The sequence below is a fragment of the Streptopelia decaocto genome (assembly GCF_964273445.1).
Source record: "Streptopelia decaocto genome assembly, chromosome: 3".
NCBI classification, from domain to species: domain Eukaryota; kingdom Metazoa; phylum Chordata; class Aves; order Columbiformes; family Columbidae; genus Streptopelia; species Streptopelia decaocto.
The window spans coordinates 27,773,413-27,796,465 of NC_138656.1; the positions used below are offsets into that span (position 1 = coordinate 27,773,413).

At 40.8% G+C, this 23,053-nt stretch overlaps 1 long non-coding RNA gene across 2 annotated transcripts in view; it reads right to left on the minus strand.

Moving 5' to 3' along the window:
• The window catches only part of LOC309437890, a 123,486-nt gene extending 101,091 nt beyond the window's left edge, over positions 1-22,395 (minus strand). For both annotated transcript variants that reach the window (XR_014183663.1, XR_014183664.1), the window contains exons 1-2: positions 22,237-22,395; positions 17,397-17,466 (exon numbers count right to left, since the gene is read on the minus strand). This is a non-coding gene — a long non-coding RNA (uncharacterized lncRNA). The remainder of the gene's footprint in view (positions 1-17,396; positions 17,467-22,236) is intronic.
• Between the last annotated feature and the right edge of the window lie 658 nt (positions 22,396-23,053).

Below are 23,053 nucleotides of genomic sequence, written 5' to 3' on the forward strand. Positions count from 1 at the left end.
CTGTTATCAAATATCAGTGTTTCCTAAATCTTGGTCTTTAAACTGCGACAGAAGATTTTAAAAATGCTCATGATAGAAAACTGGAAATAAACCTCTGTTTTCACCGAAAAGCCCATGAGCACCAACTTCAAACTCAACAGGCCTAGTATAGAAAGACAGACAGACACCTTCATTTTTTATTGCCCTCCATCAGCAGCAGCAGGATGATCAGTTCTCTGCGGAGGGTGCTGAATAAGATAACATATTATTTCACAGAAGTGTTTGAGTGCTGTTGAACACATTTGCTGCAGATGCTTAGAGGTACAGAACAAAGGCAGCTGAAAACAGACTTGGTAAGTTTACAGTTTTACTTTATCACTGTATTAAATTCCCATTCAACATCAATAAGGCACCACAGACTTGTTATAGAAAGAATAAACAGCCTCATAAAAACTAGACTCGCCACTCTTTGCTTTGCCTCACATCCCTCTTCCTTTCAACTGCTAACAACTAAAACAACCCCCCGACAGCTGGATGTGCAGAATCTGTGCTGGCCATGTCCCGGTCCGGAGCGACGCTGCAGGCTGGAATGCTGACGCTGGCAAGGCTGCCACCACGTTTACTTAACACACATTTCTCTCAGTCTGCTTCAGACCAGAAATGCAGGCAATGAAAACCTATTCAGCCTTTGAGAACCTCAACCGTAGTGGTTAGCAGAGCAGGGTCTTTGCAAGGTACATGAAAGAGGCATTCAGAAGACGCTCCCATTGAAGGCAGGTAGACAGAGAGCCCCCAGCCGTCTCCGGTTACCTTTTATCGGCATGAAAAGGGCAAGGCAGGAGGGGCAAGGTTTCAGGACAAATGAAAAACCAGCTTTCTAAGATTCACTGTTCAAAACAAAAGCTCGGTGAATTTAAGCTAAAGTGGCTTAGTTCAATTTCTTTCAGTTTAGCAATTTATTATAGTGAAGAGAATGAAAAAGCTTTTTCATGTAGGGGATTAAACATTACCAGAAATAGAGTAGAAAAAATATAAATAATTAATTCCACAAGTTTTTCAGGCAAATAAATAGCAATTAGCAAACACATGAGAAAGTGTAGCGTATTAGTACATATTAGAGCAGAGCGCAGTGTGGGGACCCCAGGGTGGCTCCAGGCACCCGTCCTGCAGCCCAGAGCACGGCACACCTCTACAGAAAAATAAAACGTTTGTATAGAGAAGAGTAAACTTAACAATATAACAGATTACTTCAGTTGGGAAAACATAATTAATAACCATAATACCTAATATTTACATACTTCTCTATACAAACCTATTCTTTTTGTGTGGAGGTGTACAAGTATTACCTAACCAGTCACCTGAGGACACATGGCCAAAGCCTTGGTTTCTTGATGAACTGCAGAAGTCTTTTAAATTGTGATCACACACTCCAAGGTTTGTTGCACGGAATCTAGGCAACGCAAGTTTAGCTGCACTTGTGTAAATATCTTGAGATAACTCAGAGCTCTTTATAAATTGAGGTGGTCTTCATGCCACCTAAATTTAGATGAGTTTATGAGACCTGAAAAATCATACAGCCTAATTTATTAGCAACTGTCATAATTTTTCAAAGACCAATATTTTGTATCTCTGTTATATGTTTTTGCTACAGTTTTCATTTCATGCCAGCATGTCTCTTAGAGGTAAGCTAGCCAGAGAGCAAACTATCTGTTTGAAGCCATGATGTGGATGATAGCATGGTAGCTATCACCTTGACATACAATAAAATATCAAAAACCAGGAAGGATTTATTTGGAATTCATTTGCAGTACTGCAGGATTTGCTGTAAGGGAAAATATCCAGGAGATTATGTAATTTCTTAAATCTTTGAAGAGATGAAATGGATAACTCAGAAGAAGTTCTGAGAGACACTTAAGAAATAAGATATTTTACTTATTACAGTGACTTATTTTTTTTCTAGACCATTCCTTTAGTCTCTTGACATATCTTCAAGCAAACATGGCCTGCCAAATATTTCAATCAAACTACTTCTTATCTGTAATCTCTCTGATATGGATCATATCTTCATCATTTCACAGTCTAGAAGAACCATTAGAAGCAAACTACAGCACTTGCAGATGGAATATACAGTAGTCAGTGTTACTCTAGGTGATATTGAAGGATAGAAACAATGGTCAGGATTCAGCGTTGATAAGAAAACATTGAAAAATTGGTGGATAAGGCCTTGATTCCCATCCGTTGCCAAGCAACGGTACTGAAGCTAACCTTAAAAGTTAACATTAAAAAGATGTTATGAGATAATATGATGAGGTGCATTCCTATATAAAACTTACTCAGGTCAACAGAAGTCATCCCACTGACATGAATAGGATTTGGTCAAATCCTGGTTCAGCAGTGTAACATGTTTGCTAAGGAGCGAGAAAGTGTCAGAAGCAAAAGGATTTTAATATCTCGAGTCCAAATGCTAGATTTGTTCTGTTGTCTTAGATCTTCTTGCAAGACACACAATACGTTTTGGCCTCTACATTAAATAAAGATAAATAAATCAGTATTAGTCTTACTTCCCTAAAAGGAGCATTTACTGGCACCATCCTTTCATCTCTTCTCAGATTTTACATTGGTGGAAAACCTTGCAGGTGGTAAGTTAAATAATATAGCAGACATCTGCTAAACACAATGCAGTTGTATTCTGTTATTAAAAGTGCACTCTTTCTTGAGTTTTTGGTGGCATTCACTGTTCCGTGTAACTTTCTGCTTTACCGGTGTCTCAATACATGTGTCCCAAAAATTAACCAGCCTGTTTTTTATCCAGTTTGTCCCTTCCATCCTGACTCCTCGCTTGCAGGGCTCTTTTAGCACTTACTTGAGTAAGCTACGCTTTTCTTTCTATTTTAATTATTGTGGGCAAGCTTATGCATATGCTAGCCCCTTGTAGAGAATGGACACAGCCTGCACCTGAGCTCCCACCCTTGTAAACAATATTAGCAGAGTGTTCAGGAGAGTCTTCTGGTCACATTTCTATCACTGGGCCAAACTCGGTTCTGTCGTGCACTACTGGACTCCTCCTGTTTTCTCCTTGATCGCATGTCCTTTCCTTCTCCTTCTCAAACACACCTCTGAACAGAGAAAGGAGCTGGCCCCACTGGGCCAGTGAGAGCCTGTCCAGAGGCTGATATGAATCTGGTCCCACACTACCACAAGAGCCCTGCCTTTAACTTGGACATCCTAACCATTTCTGGGGAAATTCTACTGCTCACATAACACATTGGCTCAGCAGAGAAGTAGCAGTCTTTGAGGGGATTCAGCTTTATTGAAAATTAAAGTCTTTTTCCCATTTAAACATATGAACAGCTGCACTCTTGTTTTAGCATCCCTGCTAGCCAGGGCAGAACAAACAGAAAGCTTTCCAGGAGTGGCCTTCAATAAGGAAAACACAAGTGACTTAAGAGGCTCAAAGCCACACAGAAAGACCATTTCCATCCAAGAACTTGAATAATGAAAAAGAGCAGCAATATTATGTGCTAGTAAACGGATCCAAGCTATGTGTGACTCCTGACATTTAGTAGTAAATGCAAGAAATGACAGTATCTTATTTGCAGGAAAAATTTAGTACTAAACATGATTACAAAACACTAAAGAATTTGAAAGCTTTGCTTCAGATATCTTCACCATTCACTACTGATTGCACAGGGAACTCACACAAGGAGCTTGCTAAGAAGGTTTTATAATCTGATTCCCAAGTAATTGCAATAAAAAGCCAAGAAAAAGGTTTGAGATACTGAAATAAAACAGTAACATTGTGTGGATATTGAGCAATAATATTTACACACCATGACATAATGGGTATTTAGGGGTGTTTTGGTAACTATTTTACTGACTCACTTCTTAAGGGCATTTCTGTTACAAGGAGCACTTGAAAAGGAGACAACAGGCATGTTATAGAAAAACACGCAAATGTAGTTGCAACAGAGGCACAGAAACAGAGATTAATGAACAAGATTAATAACATTTTAGACATTATCAGTTGTTTAACTGAATGTCTGCAGTTTCCTTTGGTTTAGAAGTTAGGCCTATAAGAATATTAAGTATCTGCCAAGACAGACATAACCACCAAACTCTCCCACTGTATCTTGACTCCTCCTCCTCCTCTTTTCCTGTACTTGAATACTAAGCTGGACATGAATAGAAAACTACCACTAGGTTTTTGCAAATCTTGGGAAAAAAGTGTCGCCCAGTTTGAGGTAATCCTTTTCTTATCTGGACACATTTACACAGTACTATTAAAATCCAATATGAATACACTACTGGTACTTTATGTTGCTGCCACTGTCTCACAGAATAGACTGACACTAACTTCATACACAACCTTAACTCCTATGAAGCAAACTTGGGTTACACAAAAAACATGTAATGCCCCACCAGTTGCACATTGCACAAAACCAGGACAAAACACTTGGTAACAGGAAGCAATGGTTACGGCATAACTATTATATTTGATGCTGCAGGGGGAAGAAGGCATAACTTAACTTGTTCAAAGCACCTGGATTGAACACCTTATTCTTATCGCTTATTCCACATAACAGACCTCAGCCAGTTGATCTTTATTTGGATCAGTAAATTCTATGACCTGAGGGTCATTAAGGCATTTCCCCCTTCTACCTATCATTATGTAGACTAAGGACTGCAAAGTTTTATGAAGTCCTTGAAAAGGGGTTTTCCTTGCAGGTTTTAAAAAAAGCTAAAGTATTTCATTTTCAAAGAAGGTGCAGTGAGCTTTCATAAGAGACTTAGTCTACTTTCAAGTGTTGTGGTTTTTTGGTTTTTTTTTCTGCAAGGTGACACTAGCAGGAGTGGTTTCTGAAAAAAAACCACCTGAAAATGCTGTGAATATATGTTATGAAGTAGGCAACACAGAAAAACTCTAGAGATTCAGCTGCACACGGAATTCTGCACCACTTTACAGACTTCACTAAGTTACGACTAGTAACGAGAGATGGAGGTCTGTATGGTTTCTAGGTTACAATTAGCAATTAGAGATAGAGGTCTGTAAAGTTTCTATTTATGGTTGTCCAAAACCACACCGGAAGATAAAAAGACACACCTGTGAGGTACAGTGGCATGGGGTTTCAGGAGAATATCCCTACTTTCATATCTCATTTGGGTCATGCTTACACAACAGGAACAAACAGTTTGTAATTTAATCAGCTGAACTGGACTTGTATAAACAAGACCTGCTGAAGTTTAAGTTTTGTCCTACAATTTCTAATATTCATCTGCAGCTTCTTCCAAGAATTTCCTGTTCCTGGGAATTATGAATCTTTCATGAGGCCTCTGATGAACTGTGAGAACATAACAGGAAATTAGGTGATTGAAATTAATTTTTGTGTTCAGTCTAGCACTTAACTAGCTTGATTTGAAATGCTGAATTGGATATTAAATGTGCTAAAGGTAGGCTACTCTAAACATTAATTAAACTATTTGTAAATTGTTCTAGGATGTTTGAATGTGTTTATATGCCTTGTTCACAAATGTTTCTAGGATTTTAAGTAATTTAATACCCCCAGTAAAGACTAAGCCTAAAGGTAATATATGTTGATGCGATCAAAGTCTCTCTCTTGCTGAATGAATATACAACTCAATAAAATATCACAAACACAATAAAACAAGTTCTGTCAAATAACATAGGCCAACAAATCACAAACCCAGGAGAAGGTCTACAGGTAGAAGACCCAGCCATTTCTCTCAAGACCATATACTTCTGATTAGAATTAAAAAAAAAAATCCCTGATCCCCCTTTTCCCCCAAACCAAACAGAAATTAGTCAAAACTAGAGGATGATATGAATGCAGTCATTATCATTAACACATCTGCCAAACTAAACAGAATCTCACTTCATATGAAGTCTCTGCTTTTTTACTGTTCACAGTAGCCTTATTAACATTATTACAGTTTCGTTTGCTACATACACCAGAAAGTCAATGTCAGAAGTATTTCAGTATTGTAAAGTAAGCAGTCTTGGTACCTATTTAAGACAAACTAGTTTATATTCTCTCAGGTTTCCCTGGAAAAAAAATATGCATATCTAAACTCCTAATGGGAGGTGGACAACTGTTGGAAACAGAAACAGACTTTTCTCTAAAGGTCAAAGAGGAAGAGTGAGGATGTATCCCAGAGGTTCTTCCATTTCCTGTCACCACCATAGGAAAGGACAAGAATTAAGACAGTTCCTGTCTGCTGCTGGCTTACTTTGCATGTTCACTGGTGCTTCACTGCTTCAGCTTAGTGCTCAGCGAGAACTTTCCCAGCCTGTCTCAGTTATTACCAGCAACACTACAAAGAGATCAATCAACAGAAGCAAGACAGTTCTTTCAGCCCTACAGGAGAGAAGCTATGGAAATGAGTGAGGTGCTAGAAAATGTCAAGCCACCTGTCCACCCACAGCAAAAAATCGGGGGAGAGAGGGACAGTAAGTGGCCATTTTTTCCCCTAACAGAAGCAGCAGGATGTTTTCCAAATTGAAACATTTCTGAGAGCATCACAGTTGATGTTACTGCATTGAAAGAATGAGACCAGGAAATCTGTCTGCAGACATTTCTGAGAACTGTGGCCAACTATTCCTGCAAATGGCCCACGTCTCTGTTAGCAGCCTCTCTTAAACTGTGGAAGTGGGTGGCTGCATGCAACGTGCCTATTGGGATAGTCTCTGGGATGCCCCATCTCTAATGAATGCCCTGATGGATTGCAGGAAGAGAGGACCGCATCCCAGCGCATGGTAACGTTCCCAAGCACAGCTTAACAAATTACTGGTACTTATGCAACACTAATGTCTTTTTAAACTACCATACTCCAGAAGAGACTGGTCAACACCCTCAGACACATGGTGTGAACTGTGGGGTTGTCATATGCTGGGACAGGACTTGGACTCAATGACGCTTGTGGGTCCCTTCCAGCTCAGGACATTTTGTAATTCTGTGATACCTTCCTCTTTCAGAAGGCAGTCACAAGTGACCAGCAATCACCTGTTATTAACAAGTGGTATTTGCAAAGAAAATGATAGCTGTCCTCTCCTGGAGCCCAGGGACAAGTTACGGGGTGGGAGAGGTTGTGGGTGGGTACCTGAGAAGCAGATACACCTCCACATCATCAAAATGGACAGACACCCTAGAATGGACTCCCTATATAGACTCTCATAATTTTGCTTTATAGGGCTTTACGGTAACAGTCTTTAAAAAATTTTAAGCTCTAACAGACACACGTGTATTACAAACAGCCTCTCACCAGCTATATTTGCATTCATTGTTGCTTCTTAACCTGAAACCTTGGGTTTAAATAACTGCCAGCTGATATTATCAATGTTTGGCTTATGAGTCATCCAGCCAGCATGATGTGCCAGGGAAGAAAACAACACCTTTATATACATGTCCTGATTTTTCTGCTGCAATGGGCAGTGGGACAAGCAGGGAGAGGGCACTGGAAGGAGTTGCAGCCTGAACCAAAATATACATCCCAGGCCAGGGTTATACCTGTTAGTCACACATATATTCATAAATCAGGTCATAAAGAGAACAGCAGGAAAACAGCTCTGGGACATGAGACTTAATGTTTTAGTACAGTTTCAAGTTTCAACTTCTGCTAACTTGCTTCCAATTTAAATTTGCCCCTTCACATAAACCCCAGATTTCTTTAAAGTATTTATTTTTTCCTCAGTGAGGCTCCAGAAATTTGAAAAGAGGGAAAGGAGAGAGAAATCCCTGCTCTGAATTTGGCCTTACAAAAAGTAAGGTCGTTTAAAGAGGAACAGTCTGCCCTCCCCCACACAAGTGTTAAGGACAGTTTTGCTAAAATTGGCAGAGCAATCCTCTGACAGAAAAGCAGTGAGTCAAGTTGTTCTCATGAGTCTTTCACTTCTCAGCAGAATTCTGCACCATCCCAGAGCCCAGAGGACTCAGCCCTGCTGGGTGCTGAACACCCCACGCTGGCCACTGGCTCCAACAAAAGCAGCAGAGACCCAGCAGCTGAGCAAGACACAGGTTGCACAGATATGCAATATGCCCAGACTGGAATCATCTGGGATACGTTAGGCTGGGAAATCTCCCATCTCTGTTAGCATACCTGCTTTTTATTCAGGGCAAGTGCCATTGCAACAAGAGTTATACGTTAGGCTGCACTGATGAAATTGTCTGTCAGAATCTGGGTTGGTCACTCATCTCAATACCAAAATTAAATATTTCTATGAAAATCAGCCTTGACTTTCGTTGCGCAAAGTAAATCAAAACCATTTGTTTTGTTTAAACTGGTGGATTGCAGATATTAGGGTAGAACATAAGGAGAGGAGTGGAAAATTTTGCATTATGGCACTAGGTGATTCATTATGTTTTATCTGTGCCTCAAAATCATTTTCAAGGGTATCATGTTCTCTGTAAATTATTATAGCTTCTAAACCTGAGCACAACCTTCAACAGTAACAGGGCAAAACCAGCATGCAAATTCTGACTTCATGTCTCCTGTTCAGATCCTACTAGCAATTTTTCAAGTACAGGCATATTTAAATTATGAGCATTTTTCTTATCTGCATCCTTTATTCAAAGGTGTGGACCCTTACACTTTTGTGACGCCTCGTTAATGTTCATGGCTTCCGCCCGAGAACAGCAAGGTAACAGCTTCTTTCATGTATTTTACAGTACTGCCTTGCTTCAGCCAAACCAAAAACATAGGCAGACTTTTGCCGTGGACAAAAAACAGCACCAGAATGTTGCCTGGGCTCCCTGTGTGGTCAGCTGGAGCAGGCAAGCCCTTCCCAGGGGCATTTATTTCCACCATCACCACCCCCACCTCCCCAGATTAACACAGGTGGGATGAATTGCCCTCTGGACACACTTCTTTAGCCTCACTGACTACAAACAAGGTTTAGGCGATTATCTGTATTGCTCAAGATAGGCAGGGTGAATCTGTAACTGGAACCTAAGCCTCAGGAGAGAAATAACAGCACCACCACCACACATTCAGTAAGAATGTGGGTGCCTTTTCCTTTAAAAGCAACAGCCCAACTGGGATCATGCAGCCACTGGAACTCTGCAACTTCTCTGTCTTCCAGCTATTTCTGGTGCAGGTCTCGGTGTTGATTTTTGACCTTTTGGAGACCTCTTTGTATAAGGTAACACTGCTCACTCACTCCCTCCCTAAAACGCATAGAAGATTCAGCAAAGCTGGAAAGTGAAAGCAACAGCAGCATTCCATCAGGCAGGGAAAGAGTTACAGCTATGAGGCTCAGGAAAGCTGACTTTCTTTATGAACTCCTACGGTTTCAGTCAGTTATTAAAAAAGGATTTGTATTTCTGAAGTAAGGATCTGCACTTCCTCCCTCTTCTTAAGCTATACATTTCTCTGCCAGACTGTGATGAAAAGGGCACTCCCTTGCCCATCGCGAGCCAGCACTGAAGTCATCCTGTTATTCTTTTTCACCTTGCACACATGTCGAGGCTTCTCTGTGAAAGCCTTGCAAAGACACACATCTCTCATTGTCTCTTGCTCCCCTTTGCTCATGAGGCCTGTTTTTTAATCCCAGATTTCTTCTGCACATAGTTCAAGCAAGAATGTTGCCAGGATTTCAATGAAGGAGGATCTATACATGTAAACAATGCTGTTTTCTAATTACACGTGATCATCTGTTAAAACCAGGAATCATTTCTATGAAGCAGGTATCGTAAAGAGCTCTTACTAGAAGGTCTTGCTCACCTCTTGTTTGAAAGCTCACCTGCTGTGCCTGACTACAACTGATCCAAGCAGTGAGGTCAGGAGGATGGTCCCCTTTCACACCACTGCAGGGTTTGTAGGTTGCTGCTTTTGGCAGGTAGATGTGGAACAAGCCATAGCGTGATGTGGTTGCAAGAGACTCCTCTCCCGCCTGCTTCATCAGAGAAATGCTGCAAAGTCTCCATGTCACTCACAGTACTTCTCCCTGTTGGAAGTGAGAGAAGCAGAGGTTCTCTCTGCTCTCCGTGTTAGGTAATGTTCATCCTTAAGGCTGAACTTAAGGATGTTGTTAGGAATTGTCCAGATTTTTTGGCTGCTCATTTGCATTCCGGGCTGATGCGTGCGTGCCAGGGCACTGAAGGGCATACATGACTGCAGAGGGGCTACAACAGCCACATCCCCTTGCCTGACTGGGTCACTTCCATGTTTCCAGTCTGTCCTCCCAGTACAAAAATAAAAGGGTTCTTTCATAAATGGGCATCACTGTCATTTGCCAGAAGATGTAGAAGTCATAGGCAACCTGATCTCTGTGTAGCAAAGACGCAATGAGCACTGCAGGCTTCAGACCACTCCCGAGATCGGTTCAGATACAATGCAGGTGTAGCCACAGGCTTTCCTTGTGGGAAGGAGAGAAAATTGGATAGCTGTATGTTACGTGTCTTTGGAGTTGTTAGAACGATGAGAATAAAGTGAAGCAAGACTAAGTGGTTTATTAGGCTGTCTCTGACAGATCTTTTCCACTTCTCAGGAAGAGCTTCCCACTGAGCTCCTGGGAGGTGCTGAGCCCCTGAGGACTCCATGCAGAGGCTGGAATTCACAACCACAAATGGCACTGTTTTTCTGAGCAAGGCTGAGCTAACAAGCAAGGTATCAGTGCAGCCTGTTGCTACTGATACTGTGAAAGCAGAAGACAGAAACAGTGGATCTTTTGTTTATCAGCCCTCTGCAGCGCACAGCGCCTTTGTGAACAGTAAGCCACCTTTCTGCAGCTCTCGTATAGTGCAACACAACATTTTCAGGTCAGCTCAGCTAAACTGAATCTGCAATCACCTGATATCAGTTTGTTAAAATAGTGCTGATAAGAATAATGTCAGTACAAGAAAATTCTAAGGAGCACTGTGCAAGAATAAGTTAAACCAGAGAGGTCATGTTCTTTCTAATAAAAGCAAGTTACTTTTGGCTGATCTTTGCATCTCAGATTTACTACTCGTACTATGGGAATTGTATTGCCTCATGGGAAGCTATGCTTACTCATGCTTGCAAAGCATTTGAAGATCAGAGAATGTAGGGTCTGTAAAACCATAAAGGATACTGTGTTACCATTATTATTTGACCACAGCAATGGGGAAACACACTTTAAAAATGCTTCAGTTCATTAGTTCGTGACTATCTTTTAGTAGCCATAAGTTTAGCTGAATATCTAAAAGTAAAAACCAGCAAGCTGCAAGACAACAGGTTCAGACTTCATATACCACAATATAGTCCTATTTTTTTTTCCTCACTGTAGCTGGTACTTACTTTTAATACTGTCTTTAATCCAAAGGTAGCAAGTAGATGCAGAGGTAAATAAATGCAAATGAATACGGGACTCACCCTAAAACATCTGTCTTCGAAAACGTTACCCTCTGACCCACATCCTGGGTTGCTATCCTTCTCCCTGCATAAGCTTTTGGGGTCTCATTAACAACACCGGGCAAGTCTACACAGCAAAAGGTTGTTAGAGATCCTGAGGTAGCTTTGAGGAAACTGGCTTGTCTGCTTGGTACATTGCAATGCCATGCACGGATGCTAGCTTAGATCCCAGAGGCAATATAGCTGTGTCTGTATAGCAAAGCACCCACGCTAATTAGCCCTGCCCCTAAGGATGCTGCAGGAATGGAGCTAATTAGTTATGCTGAGAGGCACTCCTGCTAATTAGCCCAGGGAGAACAAAACAACACTAACCGAGCTTCCGATCGTGGCATTTGCTCACAGTTCTCTACGGTGTACTTCACTCTGTAGCATAGCTGAGGCCACAGGCTCTTTTGAGTGTCATCTTGAGAACCTAAACATCTTCTTTCAGCCCAGTCTCACCATCTCACCCTGCTTTTGCAAGTATTCATGTTTTTTTTTTCTTTTCTTGATGGTAGGAAAATTAAGTAAACAAACAGATTCAAAAGAATGAAGGAAAAAGCCTGTATAAACCACACTACAATAACCTAGTATTATTAAATTCAGCTACAGGTAGTGACATGCCTGTATGGAAGCACTGGATGTTCCTAACCCATCTTGATAAAAGGCATGCTTTGGCTAGTGGTGCATGTTTTGCAAGCAGTGTATCTCTAAATGTACTGTTAACTCCAGCCAACTCACTCATAAATACAGACTATGGTATATTAAGTTGTTATCATGCAAGATTTTCCATTACAAGTTCAGGGCTGAATGAAATAATTTAGGCACAGGGCCACACCTAGGAAAGATGGAGCTCCTGAGAGAGCAGTTTTAAGGAGTCATAGAAACATTTTGTTTGGAAAAGACCTTTAGGATTGAGTCCAACCATTAACCTAACACTGCCAAGTCCACCTCTAAACCATGTCCCTGAGAACCTCCTCTACAGTCTTCTGAACACCTCCAGGGATGGTGACTCAGCCACCTCCCTGGGCAGCCTGTTCCAATGCCTGACAACACTTTCCGTGAAAAAATTTTCACTAATATCTGATCTGAACTTCTCCTGGTGCAACTTGAGGCCATTTCCTCTTGTCCTATCACTTGCTGCTTTGAAGAAGAGACCAACACCCTCCATGCTACAACCTCTTTTCAGGTACTTGTAGAGAGCGATAAGGTCTCCCCTCAGCCTCCTTTTCTCCAGGCTGAACAGCCTCAGTTTCCTCAGCTGCTCCTCATCAGGCTTGTGCTCCAGACCCCTCACCAGCCTTGTCACCTGGTCCTTCTGCCTCATCTCTCCATCAGATCCCTGGCTCACCAAGCGCCACCATCTGTAGCTTTACACAGCGTACATCAGAATCTCCCCACTGCCACCACGATCTGTCCTGGCTGCCAACACTGAGCCACATGTGCAGTTATGTCTCTAACTTCCACAGGTTGCTGCACAACGATGCAGTCTGTCTCCACTACAGCCAGCACTGATATGAGGACTGCGATGAGACTATTGCTAAGGAGTGCTTCCAAGCACCATTCCAACCACCACATCACAGGTACACACAAAAACGCAAAACGAATACCTTTCAAAGCCAAAATACATATACTTTCTGCCATTCCAGGAGGCGTTTTCTGTGGTTCTTATTTTTAAATATGCAGCACAGTGATTTCTGATTGTCTTCCAGGCATGTGCGTAAGAGCACCCAGTTCTTTCCCATATGTTTCAGAAAAACATTTTTGCATATGGGGAAATTCTGAATAGCACCTAAGCCCTTAAGTCCTGGCTTGCCTTCCCTATCACAGTGAAACAATGCATGCTGAAATTTTAAACCAGCCTCAAGAGCTTATAACATGGAGCTGCTGGAACATTTCAGACAACCAAAACTTTAAGAAAGTTGATATTACGAAATGATAAATACCAGAGAAGGCAGAGGTTTCTTCTGGAATTAATCTCGTTCCAGTGGACACAATACTTAGGCTTCCATTAAAAATGGCTACATTTTATGTGTATAAAACAAAAAAAAACCCTTTAGGCTCTTATCTTTCAGGTTCCAAGAATTTACTATTAAGGATATAGGGGGTGGGGTGTAATATATCTGAAAATTAAAGGTCAGTAATTAATCTTCATATCCTTTAGGAAAAAAAAAAATCTTAAAAGTATTATTTCTGTCTATGTAAGATTATTATACTTGTCAGAATAATTCAGTGAGCTATAGCATTTATTAATGCAAACTGGGATATCTCATGCAACCTTGACTTCACAACAGGGGTTCTGGATGTATACCAGATGCACAAAATGGTCATTCACTTGATATGATATGAGAAAGGTGTTGAAGTGAATAACTTATGTAGTAGTAATAGTGGTTCTGACTATGGACAATTTATCTTGCTCTTGAATAGCAAAAAAATACTTTATCATGCTTTGTCTCCAGGCAAGTTTAGAGTGACCTAGAAACTTCTCAGTTTCAGAGTTAGAAATCTGCCTCTTCATTCATACTTGGCCAGTGCTCAGACCAAAGCTGTGATACATCACATCATCTCACAGAGAACTAAAAAATAGAAGAGACTGAAACTCTAGGCAGGAGCATCTCCTGCTTCTATAAAAGTCGATGCTGTGTGCCAAAATAATGAAAAATAAAAACCAACTCTGTCTCCAACTGTATAAAAGATTTTCAGCTTTACTCCCAGAAGTTTGCTAATACCCTTCAGTTTGTCCATCCGGTTTTACATCTACCAATCCCTATTTTCTCCATTTCTATCTATTCAAAACAAAACCTGAAGCACAAAGGTTATCAGCTTCCAAAACCTCTTGTGCTTAGACAGACCCATAAGGTCTCTGTCAATGAACAACAGCTCATCACTCGCGTTATACTGGCACATAAATCTTCCGAGTGACCAGGGAAATGAGAAGCTTGCTACTCTCATAACATTCCTTGAGTGCCTGCTGAAGGCGTTGTGTCTATACATTGCCCGCGACTCCCAGAAACACCGAGTTAAGAGTAATCCAAGATACTAATATGTAACAAGGAACAGGAGAGAACGCTGACCTGCATGTCAACATTGCCAAAAAGTCCTCAAAACTAATTGTTCAAGGTGGTTAGAAAAGCAAGGAAAAAAACTGCGATGGTTATCAATCAGACTTACTTGTTTCTGAAAAGCCAACTGGCCTTCTTAGTATAGTTTTGCATGCCATTAAAAAAAAAAAAAAAAAAAAAAAAAAAAAAAAAAAAAAGAAAAAGAGCTGAGGCTCATAGTTTTATTAGATTTTTAAGCCCTTAATTTTCTAATGAAGGTGATACGTGGACAACAGGTTCACATTTGTTGAGTTAGCCTGCACTGACCTCTTCCAACAGTCCACAGAAACGAGAGGTCCAGCAGACAACGGGCTGGGTGCCACAGAGCTACAAAGCCATCTGTGAGACAGAAAGGCTGATGGCCCGAGTGTCAGTGAGTCCAGGGTGCAAACACAGCATTTCCCAAAAGCAACACACTCCAGGACTTCTCAACGTGTCCATACAGACAGAGCCCGTTTCTTTTTTACGAAGGAAGAGCTGCTATTTCATACAGAAAATAAACATGTCAGCCCTCCAGTCTCCTAGAATTATAAATAGTTTGAGTGACAAATACTTCTGTCACAGTGTTCAGAATACCTTCAAAAGATATCCTTAGCGCTGTACATGATTAACCATCACCTGGCAGAGTTCACCCTTATAAATATATTATATATAACCTTTTGGTTTGAACAAGAATTTGTGTGTCTGTATCTAAAGGAAGAAGAGAAGAAGAACGACGGTAGGTTGTGTCAGTCACTTGTACACTTTTCAAGCTAACTGGTATAGCTTGATATCTGTGCTTTTATAGTAACAAAAGCATTACATTCCTAGGTTTTGTGTACTATATTGCCTAACAGGTTCTATCATAGAGAAACTGAGCAGTCTTGATGGATGAAATTTCATATAGGATAACATTTAAGAAAAATTTGACATTATTTGCATAGATTGCATTAAGTTGCTTGTTTCCCACCCCTCCCAAGAATCTCAGTACCTGAGAAATAAATTATAGTCAGAGGGTTATTAAAATATTTTTTTTTATAAAAAAAAAAAGGAGTAAATCTCAAACCACTAGACAAAGCAAACAGTACTGTATTCTATTTTCAGACCTTCTCAAAGTTCTACATATTCTAGTTGTCAAACAACCGTGCAACTCCCAGATGTCATTTTTCTGCAATTCTGCTATGATGTCTTCCATAAACATACTAATAAATAAATAAATAAAATACAACCATCACCCTCCTCTGTTAATGAAGTCACACTGAGATTTTAAAAGTACCTAGATTAGGAAAGCAGTAGTATTAGTAGCAATGTCATTGTCACATAAGGTAGAAATATTCTTTCTAATCCTTTTTTAATTCCAGCCTCCCTGGGACACTGTTTCAACCTGTATGAACTAGATTCTTTGCTAAATGTATAACTATGTTGAGAAACAGATCACTTCAGCAAAGCGTGAGGATAACTGTGTGAAATACCAAAGTTTAAATGCTCTTTCAAAAATATTTCTTGTCATTCTGACGCAACTGAAAGAAAAAGGGAGCTGAAAGGTTTGCAATGGAGGCTTGCCTTGGTTGGTAGAGCCTGAATATAGGGTTTTGCCTGGTTTATTTTAAGTCTGAGCAGCTAGCAGCTGGAGTATGTCCCACATGCTAGCACTTGGAATTCCCCGGGAAAAAGGTTTGTTTCAAATGTAACATCAGCCCTCCAAAGATAGTCATCCTTCTGCTTTATTAAGTTTATGTACTCCATCGTTGCCTCAGGTCTTGACGACAATGCACCTATCTGAACCAATCAAACCTCCTCACCAACTTCACATGAACTGTTTTTGATTTAAATGCAATCTATTAACAATATCTGCTTGCACACGCATACACACCCCAGCCAGATACTGAACAGATGCAGTCCTGCAGACTTACACAGCAGCTGTGACAACAACTGATGTCACCTCCTTTGCAGAAATTTCCACAAGTGTCTTCCAAAGGCCAAGTTAAACGAGATAGAGCTTATCAGTTTCTTTAAAGTGCTCTGGATGAGCCCGGTCCATGTGACCCCCTTCCCGGCCGCGGGGGTGTGGTATGTCACAGCTCCCCTATCAGCTGGCACATGGCGGTGGGAGATATGAGACAGCAGAAAAAGTCGTAGTAACAACATCACCCAGACTGCCGAAGACGGAACGAATGCGCTGAGTAACTTCAGTGTGCGTGCACTTACTTTCCGAAAACAGGTGGAGGGTTTTCAGCCCTGGCTTCTGCTCGCACATCCCACTCGGCACAGATGGGTAGTCATGTTGCCAACTATGCGGCAGAAAGGCGATGGTTCGTTAGCATCGTATTAGCGCCTTTAGCAGTGAGTTGCAATTTTTTTTTTCTCTTTTCTTCCCAAAGTTTTCTCCTCTTCTGATATTCCATGAATTAAACAAAATAAATTACTAGCAGGGATTATTGTTCCAAAATCAATTCCTTAAAATGAATTCCCCGACTCCGTTCTTGCACCAGAAATACTAGAGAAGTTCAGTAGATATCCTCCTCAGTTTTACTGCCAGAACTGACAAATGTTTCAGTTTTCCCTCACTGCCTTTAATTGTGATTAAATGATCAGCTGCAAAGAGTTGATTTTTAAAGCTTTCACAATTATTAATTTTATTCAAAACATTAACTAGTCAATAACATATAAGCAGAAGCATATATTTAAATTTTGCAAAGCATGTAATTTGATGCTTCATCCTTGATAGGACAATAAGGTGCCTTACTTGCAGCAATTTAAAAATATAGCCACGATATTGAACATTGCGTTTGAACATCTTGCAATTTTCACTCCAGGGCTCTCTGAGTTTTCCTACACGGGCCTCTTAGCCCAGAAGACAGCCTTAAACTCTTACGTTCAGCTAGTTATCCTATTTTAGTTAACAGATGTTGGCACTGCACCCTTTTTCCTTGTGTATATACCCCTTTAATTCCTGAATTTAAATGCACTTACCCCTCCTGTCACCATTCCACTGGGCTTCATTAATAGTTTCCACACAGTAAATATTTCTGATTTCAAAGAGCTGAGGGGAAGGAAAAAAAAATCTGCTGAACAAAGACAAACACCTGTCAGACTTTTTTTTTATTATTTTTTTTTTTTTACATTTCAGAAGTTAGGAGATTGCCTTCCTCTTTGCAGCACAGCCATTTGCTTTTTGCAGTGCTGTACCACTGGATATATTGCATCAATATGTTCTCCTTTATTCTTTTTTCCCCTTCACATTTCCATGCCAATCTGCTTCTACAAGTTCACACTCTTCATGACTAAGAATTCAAGTTATACGGGGAGTTCTTGCACCAGCATAGTTACAGTCAGGCTATTTCATTTGCACATGCCCCTCTTGGTTAGTGGTCTTGCTGCAAGATTAACAGATTCTGTCATACAGCAACACAAGGTATAAATTCTGGACCCAGCACAGCAGTGAAAGTGTTATGTATGGGTACACAAGGATTTGGTAACAAAGATAGAAAGAAAAGCTAAAATTCAGTCTTAGCCTTCATTCCTGAGGTCCTTCTTCTAGCCCTGCTACTGAGTGTGGACTGATTTTTTTCCTTTTAAATCAGATTTTCTGCAGTTCTGCCAGATTGTAGCAATCTTACTGCAATCTCACACCTGTGAAGAATTTCACTGACTGGTGTAGCCAGCTCATTTTGGATGAAAAAGTCTAGTTCACCTTTACTCATTTCCTCTTTCAAGTTAAGTGTCTGCATATAGAAAATAAGCTTTCTAGGACACGGAAAGCTTCTCGTTTTTCAACTATTTTGTGCCCAGCACAAAATTGTGGCTGGAACCCAGTTGTTAATGCCATCTTAAATAATAATATTTTTTCAGGTGCTGGCCAGAGTTTTAAGAAATAGTTCCAGCAATGAGCATATTGAAGTAGCCAAGACACAGCTGTTTGAAACAGCAACATGCAGCAGGTATATACACAATGAGAAAGACCTCCTTCAAGAAAGCTATCGAGGACAGCTGCAGAATGGTCCTCCTCAGGGTTCATTAGCCTTTCTCATCTTCTGTAAACCAACACCGGGCATGACTTTAGAAGATGATTAAACTGAAGATTTGTGTGTCATTATCCACTCTCCAACTCCAGCTGCAACTTTTTATCCATGAAAACCCCAGAATTCATGATCCAGAATAGAAGCCTTCCTACTTCTGATATTTCGTTAGCATGCTGGTTACTATCACTTCTCACGCCATCACCTATTTCTGAATTACGTTTGGTTAAAGAACCTTAATCATTGCTGGAACTGTATAAACAGAAGTGTAGATTGCCAGCCACCTAAAATAACTTGTGAGCCTTGGGCTATGGCAGACAAAAGTCCTTTTAATATTCTCCCCAGAAAGTCTTCCACAGAGGTATGATGACTATTGTGCCCAAGTTCATTTTACCTTTATGCTGTAGGGATGCTTTAAATGGTCCTGTTGTGTACAGGACATATATATTTATATGTAATCCTGCCCATAAAGATGGTGAGATGCCAGCTATGAATCAACATAATTTATAAAACTTTGCCAAAGGTACTCATAGCTGTGAGTTGCACACACGGGTGCTTTAAGTGCTAAAAAGACCCTGCTTTCTTCACACCTGAAATATGGGCCCACAGCCCCTACACCCACAGAATTCACAAGCCAGTGCATGATAGCCCGCGCACAGTGAATTTTAAATGCAGACACATGACCTCAGATTCCACTCATAAAGGGCGATCTGTACTGCAATGTTTGAGACTTAGAAATGCAAACATAGCAGAGGCACTACAGGGCTTATGTGAAAAAATAATTATTCTGTGTAGAAAGGAAGTTGGCTCGCTTTGAGCTGAGGTGTTAATAGACTAACCTTTTTCCCCAGCATCAGCCTGCTTACCTGAAAATATGAACACATCTACTGACGCAGTGTTGTATTTATTTGAGATCGATATCATATCCCACACATGCTAAATGTCTTGCTGCATTGCAGACTAAGATCGTAGTTAATCTGAATGCCAGTTAGAAGCGTCATTTACCAAAAAATAAGCCTTGGACAACTGTGCTGCAATTTTAGTCATTTGGGGGCAGAGAGGCATGCAGATTATGGAATACAAATAGGGCTGAATTTCAAAGAGCAGCTTCAGAATAGACACCTTCTCCTCTTCCACTGGGTTTGGGATAGTTAATAAGAGTTGGATTTGAATGACAGTAACAAGACAGGGACTTGGCACAGAGAAGACTTGCTTCATCTCAGAGTTCCACCAGAGTAAGGATAAAATCAGCAGTAACTGGAGCAAGGGAAAAGGTGAAAGGATTACAAAGATCTATGATAGAAAAGGTATTTAGGTCCCTCTCAAAGGCAGCATAACTTTGTTGCCTAGACAAGGTTTCTTTTCCTTCTCTGTCTCCAATATGTTTCAATTGCAATCAGTGATAATTCCCTAGCAGTTGCAGAAGTGAGAACACTTGGACAGACGTGGAATTAGCAATTAAGCATTGGACCATCAGCTGCTCTCACTGCACCTGAGTAGCATCCCTCTAACCTCCTGTCTTCCTCCATCAGAGGCAAATTTCTCTGCCAGCCTAAGCACGCATGTGATAAATCCCTAGCCCTATCAAAATAAGTCAAGCCTGAAAATGGGGAAGACAAAAACCTACAGAAAGTGCTTAAACTAAGTCAGACCCTACTGAGAGAACCAAGCAGTTGTGTATCTATGTCTCCAGGCTGGGTGGGATCCCAGTGACATTGAGGGTGTAGGACCACCTCCTCACTTGCTTGCTTTCCAGCTGAGACAAGAGGCATAAGCCAGAAAGCACCTCACCAACAGCAATACAAATATTGGTGTCTAGGAGTGAAGACCTGTTGATGCAAAGTAGGCAGCAGTGATCAAGGTCACTTGTTCTCCCAGCAAATCCCTTATACCTCAGGGAGATGCAAGACTGGAATGGATGGGCGAGGCATAAAAGTCTTCATCTCCTACATTGCAGCTTAAGTATGTAGCTACTCCCGCTTGGTTCTGAAGTTCTTTTGGATAAACTTTGGGTAAGGATAGGAAAGGGCAAACTTTGTTGTCTTAGGCTGGATATACCCTCAGTTGCATTTTATTTCCAGCCTAAAATGTTTTAGAAGAGAGGCAGTGTTCATTTGTCTCCCAAAGTAGGAAAGTAGACATAAAGCTGCTAGGACACTCAGTGGAACATGGTGCCAGTCAGCTGCTAATCTGTGAGGCAGGGGGTCCCTGGACACCCACACCTCAGTGGAAGTTCTCCCTCCTCCCTCAGGATTCTACTGTCCTCTGTGTTAGCATCTCTGCAATAACCCAGTGACACAAGATCCAGAAGAGAAAAGGAAAAACATGGCACTTGCATCACATACTCCTATCTATGTAACTCTTACATCTGCTTCCATGAATTGATCCATTTACTTTGCTCCTCTCAGAGCTAAAACTGTCTGCATTCAAGAAAGGACTTTGCTTTTTCTCTGTTTGTGGAAATGGGTGTGTGTATTTGGGTGTGTTTGGTTTTTTAGTGTTGGTTTTATACGCTCTAAAATAAGCAAGCTGAAAGGCTGTTTGCTTTATGGAGCTACACAACATAAAGGAATAATTTCTCACCAACAGCCCAAGGCAGATCAGGCAAAGGTCATTTGCTGAGATGTTGGAGTGCTAACATATAGTATGCATGGGCACCTTTTATACATATCGCACACACCTACTTGCCTGGAAGCAAATCAATAACTCCCTACACCAAAGCTTGCATTTGTCCACTCTTACTAGAGGTGGGGATAGTGCCCTGGGGAGGGCCACAGGCATTCCGTTACTAAGGATCAGCGCTTGAGCAAAATGGAAAGGCTGCTAAAAATAAGCAACATTTGCTCATTGGTATAAATAACAAAAGCGAGACAGAAAGAAAAACAGAAAGAGAACAAGACAAAAATGAAAACTGGCCCCAGACCAGGCCTTGCAGAATGACTAGTCACCTCCTCATTGCCAATTCTGTCACCATCTCCTGTATGGGCAAGATACTTTCTACTGCCAAGTGCCCTCAGCTTCTTTCCATTACTTGCAGATTTGTAGTGAGCCTGAGCATAGGAGGTAGCTCCCACAGCACATGTGTCTGTCCCAAGGAGTTTCGGGGCTTGGGCATATTGAAATAAGGATGCAGCACTTCACAAGCCAGCACACAATGCCAGTGTGATCCCTGCAGTAGCCTGTGAAGCAAGTATTTCATTTATCTTCGTTTCGCTTATAAAGAGAATTATGGACAGAGAGGTGGGGGAAGCGAAAAGGTTGCATTTCCATAAAGCTATCATCATTAAAAACTTTACCCTCTCATTATTAAAATAGAAATAACTTTTGGATTGTCATTTTTTCTGACAGATCTTCCTAGCAAATAGTTCCCAGAGCACACTTGGTTGCCTATTCTCAAGTATTAAAGTTGAGAAAGCTAAGAAGTGCCTGTCTATATTTGGAGGAAAATAAGAAGACTAAGCTAATTAAAAATTCACCCTTGCCCTGTATTCCTAAAAGCAGCACACACCCCCATGGCACCAGACATTTCCGGGTGACCTGCCCTTTTATACAACTGGAAAGTTTAAGGCCAAGTATTCTGGTTACTTTTCATTTTAGACTCTCATTAATAAAAAGGAATAATAACTGGGAAACACCTCCTAAGTACCACACTCAATTTTTCCTCTGCTTTTATTTCATGTATTCTACTGTAATAAAGCACACACGTGCGCACACACACACACACAGAAAAAAAAAAAAAAAAGTCTATTAGCCTTACAATTAAACAAATAATGGTATTAACAACTCCCACTCACCGCCTTAAGCAGGTTTATCTGGGAGAGCTGAAGCAGCTGTCTCTGTCCTGTGTCTCTGCCAGAGGTCACCATCCTGCAGCGGGATCAGCTGATCCTCCTGGATAAACTCCTGAGCAAGTGCAGTCTACAGGCTGCAGCATTAACATAAACCACCTCCAATTTCAGTTTACTCTGGCAGTAACCTCCTAGAAAAATAAAAGGGAGGAAACGTAAGACTGGTAACTGTTTCATCTCTTAGTATCAGATAAATCTACCTTTGATTACATTTCAAAGCCCTGAAAAACGGAACAGTCAAGAGGTTTATAATAACATTCTGGCTTGCCATGAATTAACATGAATGCTTGTAATGAAAAAGGTCACTAGCATAACTATTGAAATACACTGCTAAAATAAGAGCTAAGAAAGGTCCTCTAAAGTTTATGCAGGTATGTGTAGACTTTAAGCACATTCAAAAATAGCTGTATCTATTAAGCAATTTCCAAACCTAGGATGAGGACCAATTTGGGTATCTCCATAGGGCTCCAACAATGTTGCAATATCCAAACCATCATACCTACTGTATGAATTATCAAACAGTAGGAAGATGAGAAAAGGACAAGGTTCCTACTCCAGTGAGGTTATTTTTTGGGTCAGCCCAACAGATGATTGGCTCAAAAGCTATCAATGTCTCTTTGGCATCCAAAGTGGAGATACAAATGCTTATCATGGATTTGCTTACTGGTACCTATGGAGAAAACAGCAGGTGTTTACAGTTAAATTTCTGGTGCACACATTTCACACTGTCAAATTCACACGAAACAGAGAAAGATGTCAGTTT